The sequence below is a fragment of the Serinus canaria genome, chromosome 3, assembly GCF_022539315.1.
Source record: "Serinus canaria isolate serCan28SL12 chromosome 3, serCan2020, whole genome shotgun sequence".
NCBI lineage: Eukaryota > Metazoa > Chordata > Aves > Passeriformes > Fringillidae > Serinus > Serinus canaria.
Genome location: NC_066316.1, coordinates 25,385,750 through 25,404,699, shown reverse-complemented (window position 1 = coordinate 25,404,699; position 18,950 = coordinate 25,385,750). Strand labels below are relative to the sequence as shown.

General features: G+C 42.7%; 1 long non-coding RNA gene across 1 annotated transcript in view; it reads left to right on the top strand.

Moving 5' to 3' along the window:
* The first annotated feature begins 15,894 nt into the window (after positions 1-15,894).
* Positions 15,895-18,950, top strand: part of LOC127059425 (uncharacterized) — a 45,443-nt gene continuing 42,387 nt past the window's right edge. The window contains exon 1 of the long non-coding RNA XR_007777196.1: positions 15,895-15,979. This is a non-coding gene — a long non-coding RNA (uncharacterized LOC127059425). The remainder of the gene's footprint in view (positions 15,980-18,950) is intronic.

Below are 18,950 nucleotides of genomic sequence, written 5' to 3'. Positions count from 1 at the left end.
ATTTGGGAGTTTAGTGCATACTGTTTTGCAGGATAAGTGTGAACAGAAAGCTGGTCATTAGGTTTTTCAAAAAAAGGAGAAGAAAAGGTTGAAACTTCCTTCTTAAAAAAGCCCTGAAGCTCAGTCACTGCTTTGCAGTCTCCTCCTCCTTCCACCTTGTGAAACTATACCAGTCCAACAAGATCCCTTACTCCTCACCTCTTGCTTCTGGGGAAAAAGGAGACATGCAGAACTGGGAAAGACCTCCAGGGTTAATGACTCTAGGCACTCCTGCCTCAGCAGGCAGGTTGTATTTGAGTGATCCTTTTCTTAAATTCATGAGTTTTTTTTCTAAAAGCAAGGTATGTTTGTTTTTTTGGCCAAAACCCTACAAGGAAGTCAGGGCACCAGCATGGTGACTAGTACCTCTGTTCTAATTCTTAACACCACCACGCCTCCCAACATCCAGTTGACATCAAATGTAGCACTGTCCTGCAGTTTCCTCTGCCTGACAGAAGTAGCACTGCCATATCTCAGCTTCCAGGAGATGTTCCACAGCACACCCAGCAGAACTGGGTGCCTGGGTGCCCCTTGCTCCCCATGCCTGCTGCCTGACCTCGTTTGTGTACCACCGCCTCTGCCAGCTCCCCACCCTGACAGGCTTCCCTTGGCTCACTCCAGCCTGGTAGGAGTGAGGAAATGTGTGCCAATGTTCTTGGTGAGGTGATGGGCCTCAGAAAGCTTCACAAAAAGGAGTGGTACTGACAAGAGACCAAAGCAGGGAGAAGGCAGGAGGCTGCCTTACCTATTAGACAAGGCCAATGCAGTATGTGCAGAGCTAAAGTGAGATAAAAATAGACAAAATCAAGGTGAAAATAAGGGCAGATGGACTAAAACTCAGCCTTGGGGAAGAGAGGGCAGGCTGTTATTTATCTGGAAAGGACAAGAAGCACCACAAAAGGCTGAAGGGCAGCACAAATTGGTAGCCAAGGAGAAGGATTTTGAGTGTTAAACCTCTGTGTTCTTGCCCTGACAGATACATTGCTGCCATGCAGCGAGCCGTGTTTGTCTTAGGCAGCAGGTATGGGATGACTGTGCGCCGTGCAATGCCAAAGTATAAACTTCTCTCTTTCTTTGTATAAAAGCTCCAAGGATATCCCAAACACAAGACCCTGCATTTCAGATTTCTCTGTTTAGTCTGTGTGCTATAATTTAATCTAATATGACAAAATATTTGTAAGCACACATTTGGTTTGTCATGTGTGTGTTTTACAGCAGACCCCAAGCAGAATTAGCATCCCTCTTCTGATGCTCTTTCCTTAACAGAAAGAAAAAAGCCTTCCTGTCCAGCGCTGACCTGATCTTTTGCTAATCTGTGGCCATCAAGTTTTATGACCCAGGGTCACACTAATCCTCAGTGGTCATGTAGTTACTATAGTTTCACTGACAGAACAAGGTTTGCACACTGCAAAGCGATGCAGGCTCTGTTTCTGGCCGGGGTAATTCTGAATGTCTGCACGGACCCTGCTCCGACCTCTCAGTCTCCCTTGTAAATAGATTCGGTGACTCTTTGAACCAAGGAACGCCCCTTTCCTGGTCATTCAGCTCTTTCTTCTCTGCTCACACACTTCTGGGGGGATTTATCGTGGTTCTGGACTTAACGTGACTTTGGAGATTGAAGTTGCGTGGTTGGGAGTAAGGCTGGGGGAGGGGAGAATTTGCTCAGATTTTGTTGCCTGCTTCATGAAAACTTGTGTTGCCATTGACTTGCAGATAAAGTAATCTTCCTAGGACAAAGGTTACGGTAAAACTGCAAAACCATACGACTTGCAAACCTTATAGATTATGGCTGCAGATATTGCTAGTTCAGCACTGTCTTAAAAACTCAGCCTCTAGTTTTCTCTCTTTCTTTCTCTCGTTTTCTCTATTTCTCTCGTTTTCTCTATTTCTCTCTCTTTCTCTTTCTCTCTCTCTCTTTCTCTTTCTCTCTCTCTTTCTCTTTCTTTCTCTTTTCCCTCTCTCTCTTTCCCCTCTCTTTCTGTTCATTTGTTCTTTCGTTCGTTCTTTCACTTTTTCTCACACCTCAGACCCAACATGTGCCAGATCAGAATAACCACATTTTTACTTACTTCTACACCTATTTATCTTAGAAGATAGGATAATACCAAATTGATTAGTGTGGGGCAAGGCAAGATCCGATTCTTATCTGCTGGGTTTTTCTTCTAACTAGCAGGTATGCTATGAGTCTGTTTTATGCTTGTGAAAAGGAAAACTCCATCAAAAAGTGTGATATTGTTTACATAAATACTGCCATGACTGCTGGTGACTGACTAATTTTTTAGAAACCCATACAACTTCTAGAGTTCACTTCAAGTTGTGTTGACTTCTCAATCCACTGCTTTAAATTGAGCTTAAATTTAAATTCACTGGTTCAGACTGCACTGAGGAAATAAGTAAGCTCAACTGGTATGCAGTTTTCTTGTGTGCTTCTTGCCCACAGGAGGAAGAGCTGGGGGGGCTTGGTGTGGAGCAAGGCACAGCGATGCCATGCTCGGTGCTGGGCAGGAATTTTCACATGCTTGTTCCCACCCTCCATCTCTGCTCTACGACCTGTAGAGGGGAAAACTGGGCAATGCTACCCCCTGTTTGTTTGCCCTGCAAGTGGAGAAGGTCCTTCTCCAGAAATGTCAGCCCGTGTCAAGCAGCTTTCACAGCTCTAAATTCACTAATGGCATTAACTTACTTTTAATGCATTTCCCCTTTCAGAATCCCTGCCCTTTGTCAGTGGGATGGGGCTGGTCTCCTTTTGAGTTTGAAGTGTGGAAACCTTTCTTCTCACTTGCTAGACGAGCTCCATGTTGGATGTAGCAGATGCCGTTTGATATCTCCAGCAGACTGTCTCCTCTCTGTTGTGTATCTCATCCCATAAATTCTTCTCAACCTGGAGGCAAAAACTGAAATGTCACAAAGCAGGCAGCTGCCTCTTCCTAAAACACCTGTGAGTCAGTCCCCAGTGGGCATGAAGATGAAGATAGCCTGGAAGACTTGCAGGGGCAGGCTCCATTCATCACCTCACAGCTCCTTGCTAATGTGTTTTAACCCTCCCAGACACTTTTCCCCTCAGCTGCAAAACACAGTTCAAGCTTCTTGTCAGTCAGGAGGACTTTGCTGACCACTGGATATAGGAGGACACTAGGGCTTAGGAACATCTGATCTGAATCTTAAACTGGCATGCATTTGAGGTGTCTGTGAGCTTAGATTTCAGTGAATAATGGCAGCTCTTCTTATTTCCATTATTGTGAAAGGAGCTACTGGCACACTGGACACCTGACTACAAACTAGGATTGTTGTGTGTTGTCTCCTTGGTGATGCAGGTACCTTTCAGTAATAATTGCACAACATTAACCATGGTAGAGTTATAAATTGTTGAATTATTTTCAATATCTTGGGAAAAGTCCCATAATTGTCCCAGATGCAGCATAAGTATGTTGTTTATCTGAGAGAAGAAAGGAGCTTATACATAGAGATTCTGCTTCCCCTCCCACCCCTCCTTTTTTTTAAAATACAGTCTCTTCCATACTTCAGGTTAATGAAGGTGATGTACTGGTTGATGGAGGAGAGACTCTTGTAAACTGCAGAGTTATATGCCCAACATGTTTGTGGGTGGTTTTAGAGGCAAAAGCCTGTTGGAGGCTTGATATACTCCCCGCTCTTTTGTTTTAGTGTCTTGTAGCTGAGCTGTCTCTGGAGAGAGTGAAAAGAATTTAGGCAAAAGAATGAAAAAGGCTGGATTGCTTAGCCATGAAGCAGGGCCAGGCTGATATAGGATACCCCTGCCTACTGCATCTTCAGGCTGAGGGTGAGAGAAGTCCAGTTTGCTTTGCTTCATGGGGCCTGAGAGGTTCTGATTTATAGCTGTGCTCTGCCCCATGTCCTCACACTGTAAAACTCATCCTTATTACAGTTAAATGAATTCAAAACCCACCAGTTTTTTCTGTTTTTTCTTGTTTTCTCTATGCATTTGAGGTTGTGGAGGTGCACCCTTGATCATGTTTTTAAGTTATTTGCCACAACCACAATGGCTAGAGCTGTATTTGTTTAGAAACAATCCATCCACACCCACTCCCCAAACAAAAGCTGAGTAGCCCACCTCATCATCTGGATGCAAGGTTTTAAGAAACTTCAGGAATAGCACAAGAGCTATTAAAAAAGGGTAATCAAAATGAGATTTGTACTCTGGTTCATAGTAAGATACAAAGGCTCTGATAAGCACTGACACCAATGGCTTGTAAAGCCTGCAAGATGCTTTAAAAGTGTTCTTACAAGAACTTGGGTGGAAGCATGAATATTTTTCTGAGTTGTTTGGGGTTTTTTTATCTTGCATTGCTTCTCTTTGAATAGCTACTCTTCACAAAAAGTGAACTAAAAGTGTTTTGTTCAAATGTTTTCACTTAACTCTTTGTTAAACAATTACTTATCTCTCATAGTTTACTTTTCCATCCGTGGATATATAGACTTGGCATATATGTTGGCTAAAAATAGATTTTGAACCTATGCAGAAATAATTGCACTATGAATTACTAAATACAGAAATTATTGCAGTAGCTAATGTAGCATTTTTGGGTCCGTGGAAACTTGGGCCACTTTTGCAGTGGCCCACTAACAGCACAACTTAGAGCAGAGTAGGTTGCCCAGCTGACAAGACTATGGTCCCAATTTAATTGGCAATGATGATTTTTCCTTGGGAATACTCTTATTTTTCAGTGGTGGAGACTACTAAAAGGGAGAGAGAGCCATATCTACACTGTCTCATGTATTCTTTCAGACTAAACATGGGCTTACAAAGAATACTGAACCTGAGGATACTCATAAATATTCCCTTTCTCCCTCCTTTTCCCTCCTTCATTAGAGAGGATCAGCATTAAGGGCAGGCAAGGTTAAGCTTGAAACACAGGAAGAAGCAATAGAACAATGACTACATATAAGAAAATTTCTGATACTGCATGTGTTCTTTTTTAAGAAAGCAAGTATCAAATCACACATCAGGGTATCCATCAAAGTGAGTTATAACAAATAAAAGAACTGTGTGATAAAAGATAATCACAATTTACAAAGGACCCTTCTGTATGGGAAGGTGAAAGAAGGGGATAAAATTTCACTGGAGATGAGGCTTGCAATTTACTTTACAAGAATTAATATGGAAGAGTCTTAATCCTTTACAAAACACAGGGAAGTTCATTAATTAACAACTGATGTTAATAAAATAGAAATAATCTCATATTATTGCTTTTTATCTATATTACCTGTGAGAGTTTTCAATAAGTATATAAATTGAACTAGAAGACACAGGGATCTTTGGCTAAGTGGTTATTAAAGTCCACTGTCCAGAGTCCAATTCTAAAGTGCTCTGCAACAAACCTCAGTGTCACTGATGTTTGGGCAAGCCCTGCCCTGGCATTGTCCCTTATTTTTTTCATATGGTCTGCTGTGGAGACCTTTCTTTTTGCTATAAGTCATGACCTGCTGATAAGAATGTCCTGAAAATTCACTTTTGCCTATTCAAAACTTGCTGTGGGAGAAGCACAGGAAATACCCAACCACAGCCACTGCATCAGAGCAAGGCCAGGTCATGTAGCAGCCAGGTTTTCTGCCAGGGAAGAGCAGATAGGTACAGGACAGCAGCTGACAGCTTTCTGCCAGCAGCATCTCACTGGAGTGCAGGGGTGTGGCAGTGTCCAGCAGGGAGGATGCTCCAGCTTGAGGCAAGCTGGAGAATGATGGAAGGCTGTTGACCATGTCACCCTTGGCTTGGCTGGCCCTCTTCAGCAATTGCAGTCGGATGAGGAGAGCCCTGTGAAGGGGCTTGTTTAACATGCCACATGTGGCTCTGTCAGCCTGCAAATTTAGCAGCCACCTATTCAGGGAGTTGGTTCAGAGCATGGCACAATCAAAGTAACAAATTTAAAAGTCAGACTATGAGTGGTGGACCTTCACTTCAAACTTGTTGGTTAAAAACCTACTCTGTTGACCTCAGGATAGCACCATTAATTTGAGGAACCTTCTGCTTCTGGAGAACTATGTGCCCAAGCAGAAAAGGAGGAGGAGTTTAGAGTGGTTGGTCATGTATTTTGGTAGTCTACCCCCAGATTATCAGGGCACTCTTTCCATGTTGTTCCAGGCTTTCCTTCCCTATGCACCTCCTGGTGACCTCTAATAACATCAGTCATGGTAGGTTTTCTCGTAAACAATTGTGCTTTTGTGTTTCAACCCATGTTTCACTTTGAAATATGCTACAGCTAAAGGAACATATGAGAAAATTATGCAAGACTGTGAGGATTAAGGGGAACTTCCCTCTGAAACTCTGTGAGAATCTCTGAGTCCCAAACACATATATTGCAACTAGGTTTTGGTCACAAGTATTTCTCAACAGTTCCTCTGCAGCTAGACTGATAGGATGTGAAAAAGTCCAGGCCTCAGTACCCTTTTGGTTACCAATGGTCCTAAATGCATGCTTTGTTTGCCATTCTGCTGTGGCTCTTGCAGAAATATAGTTAACATGGTAATACAGAGGTGATGGGTTCTGCATCTGCAGTCCCTCCTGCAGCATAATGCAAGCCTGTGATGCGTTGTGCTGAGCCCCTTGGCTCGTTCCTCTTGTTTGTGTTGGTTGTGGAACTATCTAAGGAACTTCTGTGAGGTGAGGTTCATGGTGTGGGTTTTGCTCTCCTCCACACCCACTGCTGGGTGCTCCAGAGGTTCTGATCAAATTCCAAGTTTGCTGCAGCACAGAGCCTTTATCAAGGGAAAGCATGCTGTATGCAAAGCATGAAGTGCCCTCTTATGAAATGAGGTTTGACTTTCTGTGATATCAAAAAGAAGACTAACCCAGAATTTAATATATCCTGGGAAATCATATTTCACAATCTAATGCCTGGAGCCCTTTTCTTTTTAATATGAGGATCAGAATTCTGATCTCTCTCATGGTTTGCCTAAGCATTTTATGTTAAATGACAGTAAGTTAATAAGTACAAAATAGTGGGTGGTTAAGTACCGTTTAGCAGCCTAACACTGTCTAAATGGGAAACCTCTTGGTGTAAGATAAGGAATTTAAAAGAGTAAAACTCAATCAGTCTAGCCACATCTTGTAGACATTCCCTTTATGATATTAAACCAGATGGGGTTCTTTTAGCTTACTGTTTATGAAGGCTTTTAAGCTAAATAGTGAGTCTTACCCTGCCTTATGCTGGAACAAAGGTCTCTCCATGTAATGGAGCTGTGTTAATGGATCTCTAGCTGCTCAGCCATCTTGGTGGGATTGTTTATAGCCTTTGAGGTGAGGAGAGCTGCTGGAACCATTGCCAGGGGACCTAGTGAAAGAAAAAAGCTGACACATGCTAAATGTGCAGTCACTTCTGCAGTAACACGTGATAGCCTGGAACAATGGGGTGGGCAAGCTCCATAAGAATTTCCAGTAGGTTTGCACCGAGGGAAAGGGACTGTGATAGCTGTGCAGAAAGTACCTTGCCATAGCCTGATGAAATGGCAGCTTTGGAGACATGAAAGGAGGGGAGTGGGTGCCTTCTGCCTGAGCCAGTACCGGGCTGGTGAAGGCAGGCTGGAATTACCACACTGGCACACTGCTGCGAAAGCTGCTCTGGGTGTCACCTGCTCCTGCCAGCGGAGTAAGAGTAACAATAGCAGTAAGATAAGGTCAGACAAGGGGACTATTAGTACAAATTATAATGGGGTTGTGTCTAAGGGCTTTTTGAACCACCAGTTAAAGCACTTTTGTAAAAGGGTTGCAACTATAGCTGCTCTCATGGTGAGAGTGTAGCATCTCCTGTGGTAATCCTGCATCACTCTGCATCATCTTTTTCCATTGTCAGATGATACCACACAGGATTGATAATAATTTCTTGTGCTTTGCTGAGATATGAACTATGCAACCCTGCTTGACCCACCAGTCAGCTTCATTTAAGTCTTTGGAGTGGTTTCTTTAAAGAGAAAAAAATAATGGAATGGATGGATAATGAAGTTTGGTATGTCTTGGATACAGGCAGATTACAAACAATAATATCTATAAATCCCTGAGAATGTTGTGTATTAATTTACAGCAGTACAATCCTGACTGAGTGTACTTCTTTCTAACAGCTAAACCTGTTGTCCAGAGGTCTCTTTTAGATTTTTCCCAGAGTATTGCTATGAGTCCTTCTCTGCTGTCTATTGATTGCTGTGCTTTGCTGGTCTTCTCTCTCATATATGCAAGGCTCTAGTTTGCCCTTTTCTTCTTCTGCCTGACACACATTTGCATTTAAATTCCATGGAAGACTCCTCAGGCTGCCTGGCTTGATTCATATTTGTGGTTTTTTTTCACAGAATATTTTGCTGGTGTTTTGGATCACCTGAGTTTCTTGTTTCATTAAACAGTTTAACTCTCCATTCTATGGGTCCTGGCAGTGCAGCTTTGGTGGGCCTGTGTGCTGGCACAGCATAACTGTTTGCAGTGAAAGAGGTGAAAAATTCAGACTGTGGAAGCACTTGAAAGTCCTTCCCAGACTAGACAGAGAAATATAATGTCCTTAATAAGGGTTAGTGTATCATACAGAAGCTAATCTTTTTCAGAGACTACATTGGAACAATATGCAACCATTTTAAAGTGTACTAGAGCACTCCAGCACTGTTCATGAGTGTGAAAAATGAAGGGACTTAAAAGACAATTTCAAATTCTCAGCACTGCATTGTGAGGTGGAGTACAAATGTCAAATGTATCAAATGAATCTCTTCCTGGGTGAGATTCCACTAGCTCAATGGGTCTCTGCTTAGTAAGAGAAACTTTGATCTGCTCTTGCATATGTATAGATGAAATACAGAAATATTGTGATATCAGAGTGCTCCGAGGATGAATGCCCATACCATGGTGCTGTGACTGGGTCAACTCTGTAAGTGACATCAGCAGATTTTTTTTATAAATTGCATTGTAAAAAGCAAACTAAAACTTTTTTTTTTTTCCTTTTCAAGCTGCCTCAAGAAGGTCTGAATTATATGAAGTTGGCAGGTTCAAGTGTGACTCAACTCATTGTTTTCATTCTCTCATTTTGGCAGCCTTCAGTAATTCCAGATGTTATTTCTCTAACCACACGGAAAAATTCTTATTTAAAAGGGGGGGTGGGAGGGAGAGAAAGGAACTGTTTTGCTGCATTTGGTGCACTTTTAAAGCAATGCTGATATTGCCTAGACAGTGCTCGTGTGCAGCAGGCACTAAGGCTAGCTGGAGGCATGCCCAGGAGGAGACAGCCCCAAGATAAAAGGCCCTGTGTTACAGGGGAGAAACGAAAAGAAAGCCAAAAGCAGCTAGTTAGTTCAGTGAAATGGTGTTCTGTCATTCTAGGACTCATTTGTTGGGAGCTGTGAGGCCAGGACAAACGGGGAATTTACCCTGAACCCACTACAGTGAGGAAGCCCGGAGAATTACAGTATCATGTCAAAGACAGAATGAATGGTTTTCTTGCCCTGTGACCATGGGGAATATATAGTTAGCTCACAAACAATGCCTTGCTTTGAATGGAAAAAGGATTCATGTCTGCTTGGATGGTGTGCTTTTAGAGCACATGAATCCACTTACTTTGCTTGGCTCACCTAGCAAGTCTCAGCTTAGGGAGAAATGGAGAGGGCCCTTTATAATTTAATAATTAGAAGGCCCCTCTAATTTGATAGAGGATAGAGGCTTGTGTGTTATAGTAGCATGACTTTTCAAGGTGAGTCCAGTCTCTTCTTCTGCAGTTTTTGAAGTCTATTTCAAAATCCAGGAATTCCAGAGGTCTGAACCTGTTCTAGAGGAGCTAAAGGGCAATGCCTTTCTGCAGTTCCCAGCCCAGGGCAGAAACAAAAATTGGTGGACACATAACTTCAGTGCCTCCAGCCAACACAAGGTAGACCTTGGCTGAGCAAAGCTGGTCTCCTGTGCTCACGTCCCACCAGGAGAAGAGCCCTAGGATGTGTTCACAGCCCCCCTTTGGAGCCAAACTGCACCATGTACCATCATTGGTGGCTTGCCTTTCCAACCCAGCAAGGACCTTGGGAACGTAAGCTGAGCACTCTTCAGAATTAATAAATAACACACAGAAAATCATTGACTCTTTCTGAACTGTTGTGCAGAGTACTAAATATTATTAATAAAAGCTGGTCTGCTGAAGGCCCTTAGAGCAGCAGGCACAGAACAAAGCACGTGAGAGGAAAAATTAGTGTGCTTTTGAGAACTGTGTGCTTTTGCCCACAGCTTTTACATCAAAGACCTCACGGACACCTCCTTATAAGAGCAAGTTTTGGAGCCTTCTCACTCTTAGAAGAAAAAATAAAACCCTTTCACTATGAAAAGAAGGGCCAGTCTGCATCTAATTGATTGGCTTGCCGTGGTTTACCTCCCCTCCCCCTGCCAGTGCACAAAATGCAGTAAAATGTCATGGTGCTAGTATGAAAGAGAAGGGTTTTCTGTCTGTAGGTGGTTCTCTACTGAGAGTGCAGAGAGGTTAAAAAAAACCCAACAAAACAAGCTCTGTTGGGTCTCTTATTGGTAAAAGTGAGAACTGTTACTGGAAAATATTTTTTTTTTTGTGATTAGTTGGTGGTAAGCCATGACTAATGCCTATTGTGCCAGTGTGTGCTTGTGTTTGGGTTACCGGGTCCCTCCTGCCCCCCTTGCTTCTTCTGTGTAGTTGATAGAGCCTGTTAAAACTCGTGCTGTAAAGTCTTTGGTGCAGGGACTACTTTTTCAAGATGACTTGCACATTCCTTAATGCAGTAGGGGTCCTGGCTAGGGGCTAAAGACATGATGATAGCAAAAATAGTAAATTCATTGGTGGTTCTTGGTTGCACTGACCTTTGCAGCATCTGAGTCACTTCAGTTTTGGGAGTCTCGGGACCCAGAGCTGATGTTGGGTTTCATTCAGGCAGTGGGAGCCAAGTCTCCAACCATGTTCATTGTGAAGTTTTCAAAATGGAAAACAATTGTTGATCCAAGTCCAAGACATTTTCTGGCTCCGGTAATCTTGCGTTCAGCATAATCACAATTAGATACATGCAGTATTGGGTTTAGGGGCTTAGTGGGATGTATTGTGTTAGAAGCAAGAGAAAACAATGCATTTGTTACTGGCTTTTGTTTTATTTTAGACCTTTACTTACTTGAGGTTCTCTGGTTTTGTGGCTAACCCTGAGGATCTTCCTGCAAAGCTAACAGAGATTGCTTTACTTTTCAGTAAAAAAAAAAAAAGAGAGAGAGAGAAGGCCACACATAGCTTTTCTCTCCTTCAGGTATTCCAGAAAGTTCTTGCTTGACTAAGCTCCATCTGGAAAATTAACAAAAATCTCTGTCCCCAGATGATGAGTGATAAGATGCTGCTGGGAACTGATGTGATGATGCAATTCTAGAGTGAAGAAGTGCTTGTTCCAGCATTGACTCTTGGTGACCTACACTGGCCTGGGCTCAGACAGGGCTCCTACAGCCAGCAGCAGCTGTCTGCAAAGTTACAGCAGCATACATTTTCCAGAGGATAAAAAACCTCTGCTGTAAGGATCAATCCAAAAGGAAAGGAAACATGCTTGGAAACATTGCCTCTAGGCTGGGTTGTGTCCTTCTGCCTATTGCAGGAAGAGGACACAAGAACTCTGCTGCCTGAAAGAAAGATCTGAAGAAGTGAGTTTTCACATGGAAAGGATTGATTTTTGTTCTGTTCTCAGGGCACTGTTTTAAAGAGGTGTTTGTATATCTTGGTGACATCAGTTCAAACAAACCATTAAACATTCTGGGTTTTCAAATTCCTATTGCATGAGACAAGGTAGGGAGCACTTTGTGGAAGTCAAATGTGTCTACCAAAATATTGAAACAACCAGTCAGGCAAAAGCTGACAAAATTGTTGCTGACAGTATTTTTTCCTACAGGTTCAATTAGTTTCTGTATTTTAAAATCTGCATTGATATCTTACAGGATGAGGTGTTAGACAAAGATCCTATCTGTGGACTGAAATCCCATTTTATAAGATCCTTCCTAAAGGGAAGTTTAAGAAAAAATGTTCCAGTTTAGAGTCTGTTGGTGCCTGAATTCTGTTAAAGAATAAGAGTTTGGTACTCCAATTCATCCTGGTTCTCTGTACCCTGCAGATAGCAGTTTGCTCCAATAGCAATCCAGAAGAATCACCATTTGGTCATTAACGAGAGATGCTTCTCTGAAGTTGCTGGCCATCATTTTTCTGCTCCTTCTCCAAGCACTAGCAAGGTGTGACATCTGGTTCCTCTTCACAAAGCAATTGTGTCCAGCAGCTCCACATTAGATGAATGGTTTATATATGGCAAACTTTTTCCATCTTTCATTCGTTCATGGCATAGTGATAAAAAGATGCTAATGTGCCACCCATAAAATAAGGGTAAATAGGCAATGTGCTATTTATATTCTGTGGTTAGACTCATAAAAATCAATACTGTTTTACTTAAGACCATGAAGTTGCCTCCCAACTACTGTCTAAGATTTTTCATAAGAAGGAGGAGTTGAGCATGCTTGGCTTATCAGCAACAGGGAAAGTTGCTATAATTTAAAGGTAGAAGAATCAATAGTACCAAGCACAAACTAAGATATTATATTCCATAATGAGAAGTGTGAAAGTTCCTGAGGCCTGTGACAGATCAGTCCATCCAGCAGGACTTCCTTTTGATCCTTCATATACCTCTCCTTATTTCTTGACTATGTGGAATGCAGATCCCATCAGAAAGTGGAAGAAGGTGGAGTCATTTAGAGTAAATGCTAAGTACATTTTTGGAACAGATAGCCAGAACGTAGCCAGTTTATACACAAATGAAGAGCTTACACACCAGGAGAGAACTGGCTCTTTGAAAGCCTCTTAAAGGTATAATTGCAAGTGATTATTAAGTTATGCATTAACCAGTATTATTGCATACTAATGAGGATGAAGGATAGGTGGATACTTTAAAATTCTGCAGTTTTTGCATTCAAGGGATGTCTGCCAAATGTAAGATTGTCTGAAAGCAATGTGACTATTTCTGGCAATAGTCAATTTTGAAATATAGTTGATATTTTCAGTAGTTTTAAGTTGACTCAGACAGAGAAGTCTTAGTTATGAAACTGTGTAACGGCAGTAGGGGAAGCTCCACACAGCAGCCAAAACTACTCCAGTTAATGTTGATTACAAAGTGGGACATTTTTAATAGAATAAGAAAGAAGCAGCACTGGAAACTGCCTATAGTGCTGTGAGGATGAAGTGTTACTTTTGTTATCCTAGGGAGCAGATGAGTCTGGTCAAAAGCAAAATTGTGACTTGAGAAAGAGAATGAGAGCAAGAGTGTGTGAAATGGGAGAAGTAAAATAATTCTCACTGGTCAGACTCCGTGGAGTTGACAGAGATGTTGAACAGGGGCTGAATGCTGACCCTTGCAGGCTCTAGCCTGTCCAGTCTCTGACATTTTGATGCTATTTGTTGCAGTTCTTCACCAGGGCTGAGGTTATCACAGCTGTGTCTGGTCCAGTGGAGACAGGAACTGCATGAAGAATGGTGGAAAGAAAGGCTTTACTTGGGAACCCTTGCTTAATGGGCATCATGATAACATTACCTCCTGCTGTCCTGCCTTTGACAGTGCTCAGTAATGAGCTGAAAGAGAAGGACTGACTTAGTGGTGCTCCTTACAGTGAGACTCTCCCAGTTTTCAGTAGTCTGTTGCATTCTGGAGCTGAAGCTGCTATCCTTGAGCTTAGTAGCCCTTGGTGGATCTCTTACATGGCTTGGTGCGGCTGCTTTTGGACTCCTTTCAGCGCTGATACTTGCAGTACCCTGTGGCAGTGTGCTCCACAACTGAATATTAACTAGTGCAAGAAACAATCCTTTTTCCCTTTGTTCCAGGGTAACTTTCTCACGGTTTCACTTAGTGGTCCTCATTTGCCTATTTCTCTCTCTCTATTACTACTTCTCTCTTCAATAAAAAGGTGTTGTTTTCAGATCTATACATATCCTGATGTAGCTATGCATGTGACCTCTCAAACAGATTTTTGGTATTTTAGAGTGTTTGCCAAACAACATTTCCTGAAGGTCAGTGATGTCCATGTGTTGGGTTGGTTGTGTGGTGGGATGTACCAAGTCCAATGGGACTTACTGCTGCCAACACTTGCAGGGCCTCATGAGAGAGAAGTTAATTACTGGGCTCCTCAGGACTGTCTTGAAAGCAGTTAGGCTGACCATTTAAGTATCATTATGTGTAGGTGGGAGATGGAGATACGGTCTAAGAGGCTGTGGTATGACTCAGATGTTGTACTGTGCAGTTAGGATCATAAACTAAATAAAACCATCATCTGTTAGAAATCTTGTGTCTGAGTAGTAAGTGACAGATGCAGTTTATCTAAAATCTGTAGCTGTGTCTCATCCAAGTATTTGTAAGAAGAAACAAGTCAACCTGACTAAGAGTTTCAAGATCGGTCTCACAGTAGTGGTGCCACTGGTAGATGAGTTCATCTGCTTAAGGGACTTTAATTTCTAGAAAACTAGGCTGGAGTAACTGCTTCAGTGATCTCTGCCTGCCTAATACTGTTGCTTTTTATGACAGACAATGTAGGTCTTCCTGTTTACTTTCCCAACCAACAAGTCAGTCAAGTAACCTTTTAGGAAATACTGCAGGCCACTTCTGAAGCATGCCTCACTGCATGGAAACCTTTATTGCCGGGATGAATGATATTCTTAGATATTCATGGGAAATAAACAGCAATAATCCTGACAGGAGGTGTTGGCAGAATGGAGTGTGAAGAGGAAGCGATTAAAGATAAAAGGCAATCTCAGGAGTTACCTGTTGCTCGTTGTGTGATTATAGGTGTGGCTGGAACAGGTCACAACACAGCGTAGCACCTGCCAACAACAAGCAAATCGAGATACCGAGTCTGTGCCTCTCCCAGGTTGGCCCCCTGTTATATAACCAGGCCAGTCACATCAAATAAAATACTTGGTGCCTAAGACATGCTTTTTAGCTTTGACTGTGTTTCTGCGTAGACTGTGCTATGTGTCTTATGAGCAAAGCCTAAGTGACTCCTACACCGAGCTTCCACGACATTTCACGTTGAAACCTTTACCTTCCTTTTGGTTATAATTATGCAGTGAATGAGGCAGGAGTCTAGGCAGTATGTGATCACCTAATAAGAACTGCCTCATAATGACAAGGGAGGAAAATGGTGCTTGCACCATCCACCTTCATTAGTGTATTTCTCAACCACTGTGAGTTTCACGGGTTGCTTTGTTTTTTCATTTTTCTTTTCGTCCCAATGGCCACCCTTCTTACAAATTTAGTATAAATTTTAGGTAACACTGTACATATTCTCTACATAAAGAAGGTCATGCATGTTTTCTGTGTGATGGTCAAAGTTTCATTGGGTTCTGACTTAAGGATAACAGGATGTGTATGACAAATGTAGGCTATGTATCTTGTAAGGTAGCTTACAAGATTGTATACACTATCTTCTTGCATTTCTCTGCATACAAAGCCTGAATCCTTGGTCTTTGGCAAAAGACCCAGAAAAAATGAATTAATGATTAGTACCTAGGGTTTTAAGGGAGCTCTCTGAAGCTAGCTATCTTCCAGTTTACTGCCTGGAATTGATACCCCTTCACCCCGATTATGTAGCTTATCCTTCCCAGCATCCATCCACCCTGACCTGTCTTCAGAGAAATCTTCTAAGTCAATGCAGAAGGGAGATGTTTTCCTGCAGGGAGCAGGATGTGCAGGTCTTGCATGGGACATGCTCTTTTCACAAATAGGTAGCCTTTATCTGAGACCTGTCATTTACATTTTAAATTATGTGGTCAAGAGATGAGTGGACTATCCAGTGTAATTAGGACATGCATATGTAGCAGCTGAGTTCACAGGTCCAGATCTGAGCATCCCTAAACCAGTGGTGGCGAGAGGAGGAGGTAGAGGCAGGAGGTCTTGGTGCTCCATTCCAAAACCCCACCATGCTCAGGTCTGTGTCTGGTCTCTGCTCTTTCAGATGGAGAGAGATTAACACTCTCCCTTATTTATTCCTACCCTTTTCTTTCCTCTTTGTGATTCCTTTGTGCTAGTGTTTGCCTTTGTTGCCAGGTCTCAGCTTGCTCAGGCTTTTCAATAGTTTGCCTAGGCTTAATCTTTGAAAGGTCAGTCACAGGATGAGCACCGTGTCAGGCAGCGCAGTTTTGGTCAATCTGGAGCTCTGCAGTTTGGGAAGTTCACAGTGTGGTACTCCTCATTAGCTAGAGCAACCAAATTTACCAGGAGCAGAATGCATCACTTATGCACGTCTTATGTAAGATACTCAGCAGAACGATTTAGACATAATCACTGAGGTAAGAGGGTGGTTCCGGGATGTACCCACTGTTGTTAGAACATTAGCTCACCAAATCAGCAGTAGGTAAGCATAAGCAGCAGACTAGTTAGCTAAGCAGGTTTTTTTGTTGATGAGTCTCTCTAAGGCACTGCCCTGCCTGTGATGAAAAAAGACCGATCTCCCATCTTGCAAACTGCTGCGGAGAAATTTGCTTAGACACCAGAAATGTTGCTGCGTTCCCTCACCTGGAGAGGGAGTAATTGTTTGGGACACACATGATTTGCAGTTCAAATTCCAGCTCCTCCCTGGGTAGGTCTGTTTACTCTAAACTGTTGGCTGAGTTTGGGTCTAAGGGCACTCGCACACGCACAAAGGGCAAACAGGTTTTACTTGACTGAGGACTTCACAGCGGGGAGGTTGAAGGCAAATTGCAAAGCCCCAGCAAATGAAAGACATGAAAAATGAAGCAGCCTAGTTATGTTTAAAAAGCCTTAAGTATATCCAACTTTTTGTTTCCTTTACTCACAGCTTTGAAGGGAAACTGGCTTAAGAGGAAAAGAATAGCTAGACTGCTCCCAGAAGATGTGTATCTTTGCCCAGGCTGTCCTGTGCAGTGCTTCCCCATGTTGTTTCATTCCTGATTAAACAAGGCTAAGTGGCTTTACTTTTTCCAGAGCTGTCAACTCTGGAAAGGACTGGGACCTTCAAAACAATGACTGAACTATTTTTCAAAGTTTCTAGGATTGAATGCTAGTTCTCAGCCGTGCCTCCCTATGGTTTTACTGTAGATATGCATGTATGTTCTTTGAAAACACAGACCAGTAATCACATACATTTTTAATTGCTCATAAAGTTAAAATTTCCTTTGCTAACAACTTTCAAAGCAATTTTTCTGTGTTGTTTCTAATGTTTGGGCAAAACAGTCCTTACAGATGTAGCACAAAACCTGAAGGTGTTTTGCTTTAGAAGATATCTTTCACCAGCAGCCTGATGGGAATGTTTCTGATGTGAAGGCAGGGAAAGGAGTCTGCAGAAAGAGGTGAGCTCTGACTCACATCTTTGGAGCTCATAAAGGCTGTGTTTGCATTAGCTTTGCCAAGAGTGCACTGTTGAAGGCTTTGCACTGCTTTGGGGGCTCAGTGGAAGCTGTGCCTGAGAAGGGCTCTCATGTAGGCATGAGGTTATGGGAGCTGGTCAAAACACAGCTGTGAATCCTAACAGCATTTGACAAAACAGTGAACTGCTGACTCCAAGCCCCTTCTTGCACCTGCTCTGGCAGAGCTCTGCACTGCCACAGCACCTCCTGGTGCTGCCCCTTACAGCACCTACATCTGTGCCCCCAGATTGGGGTGAGGGCACACAGTTTTGCTAAGGAAGTGATGGTTTGGAAAATTTTCTGCTCTCATCTGTGAAGGCAAACAGAGACAACTTCTTTGATTAAAAAGACATGGCCTGGGAAATAAAACAAAGTATAAACAAGAGAGCAAGGGAGACAACATCCATGTTATTTGATTCATACAAAGAAACGAACAATTGAAGCCCACCAAAAATTCAGCTCAGTGAAGCTAATTGAGTAGATGAAGTAGATGATATGTGGGGAAAAGCTACATTACCCAGTGTGAAATTTCAAATTAATTTGCTTCAGGTTACACCAAATATTAATTTGTTCAGAGCTCTGTACCAGCTTTCAGTGAATATTCCTGAGTTTTGTGGAAACCCATAACATATGAATCCCTATAAAAGTTTTGAAAGTGAAGTGTAATTTTGCTTTTTACAAGGACTAATATTCAGCAAAAAGAACTACACTGGGTCCAACACTTGCTATAGTTTGTATGTTGGCATTTGGAAAATAAAAATAAAAATGGGAGAACTTGTGTGGACAGTAGGACAGGAAAGCCAAGAGTAAAAGTGCTTTCTGGAGACATCACTTTGAGAGAGGGGAGTGATTGTGGACTCAGGCCTTGGAGTAGGAAGGTAAAGACAAATCCTGTGACATTGTGTTGTAAGGTAGCTTGAGCCAAAAGAGAATAATGATGCTACAAAAAGGGAATCACAGAATATACTGAGTTGGAAGGAACCCACAAGGATCATTGAGTCCAACTCCTGGCCCTGCACAGCACCACCTCCAAGAATCCCACCATGTGCCTGAGAGCATTGTCCAAACACTTCTAGAACCCTGTCAGGCTTGGTGCTGAGAGCACTGCCCTGGGGAGCCTGCTCCAGTGCCCAGCCACTCTCTGGGTGAATAACCTTTTTCTAATACCCAACCCAAACCTCCTGTTATGCAGCTTCAGGCCATTCCTCGGGTCCTGTCACTGGTCACTGAAGAGAGGAGAACAGTGCCTGCCCCTCCTCTTGCCCTCATGGGGAAGCTCTAGACCTCCCTGAGAAGGATTGAGCCTTGTCAGGGCTCATTCCCACCTGTTGTAGTAATGACAGCTCTCCTTTTTGTATGTTTTTGGTTGTTTTTTTTTTGGCTGGTTGCTTGGTTTTTTAGCTGTTATTTTCTCTGTGAAAGGAAAAGTGAGTGCTGGAGATGGTGCCCTTGGGAGCACATGGGGCCACATGGCAGGGACGTGCGATGGAGGGAAATGCTTTCTTCCTGCAACTCTGAGCTGATGCAATGGTC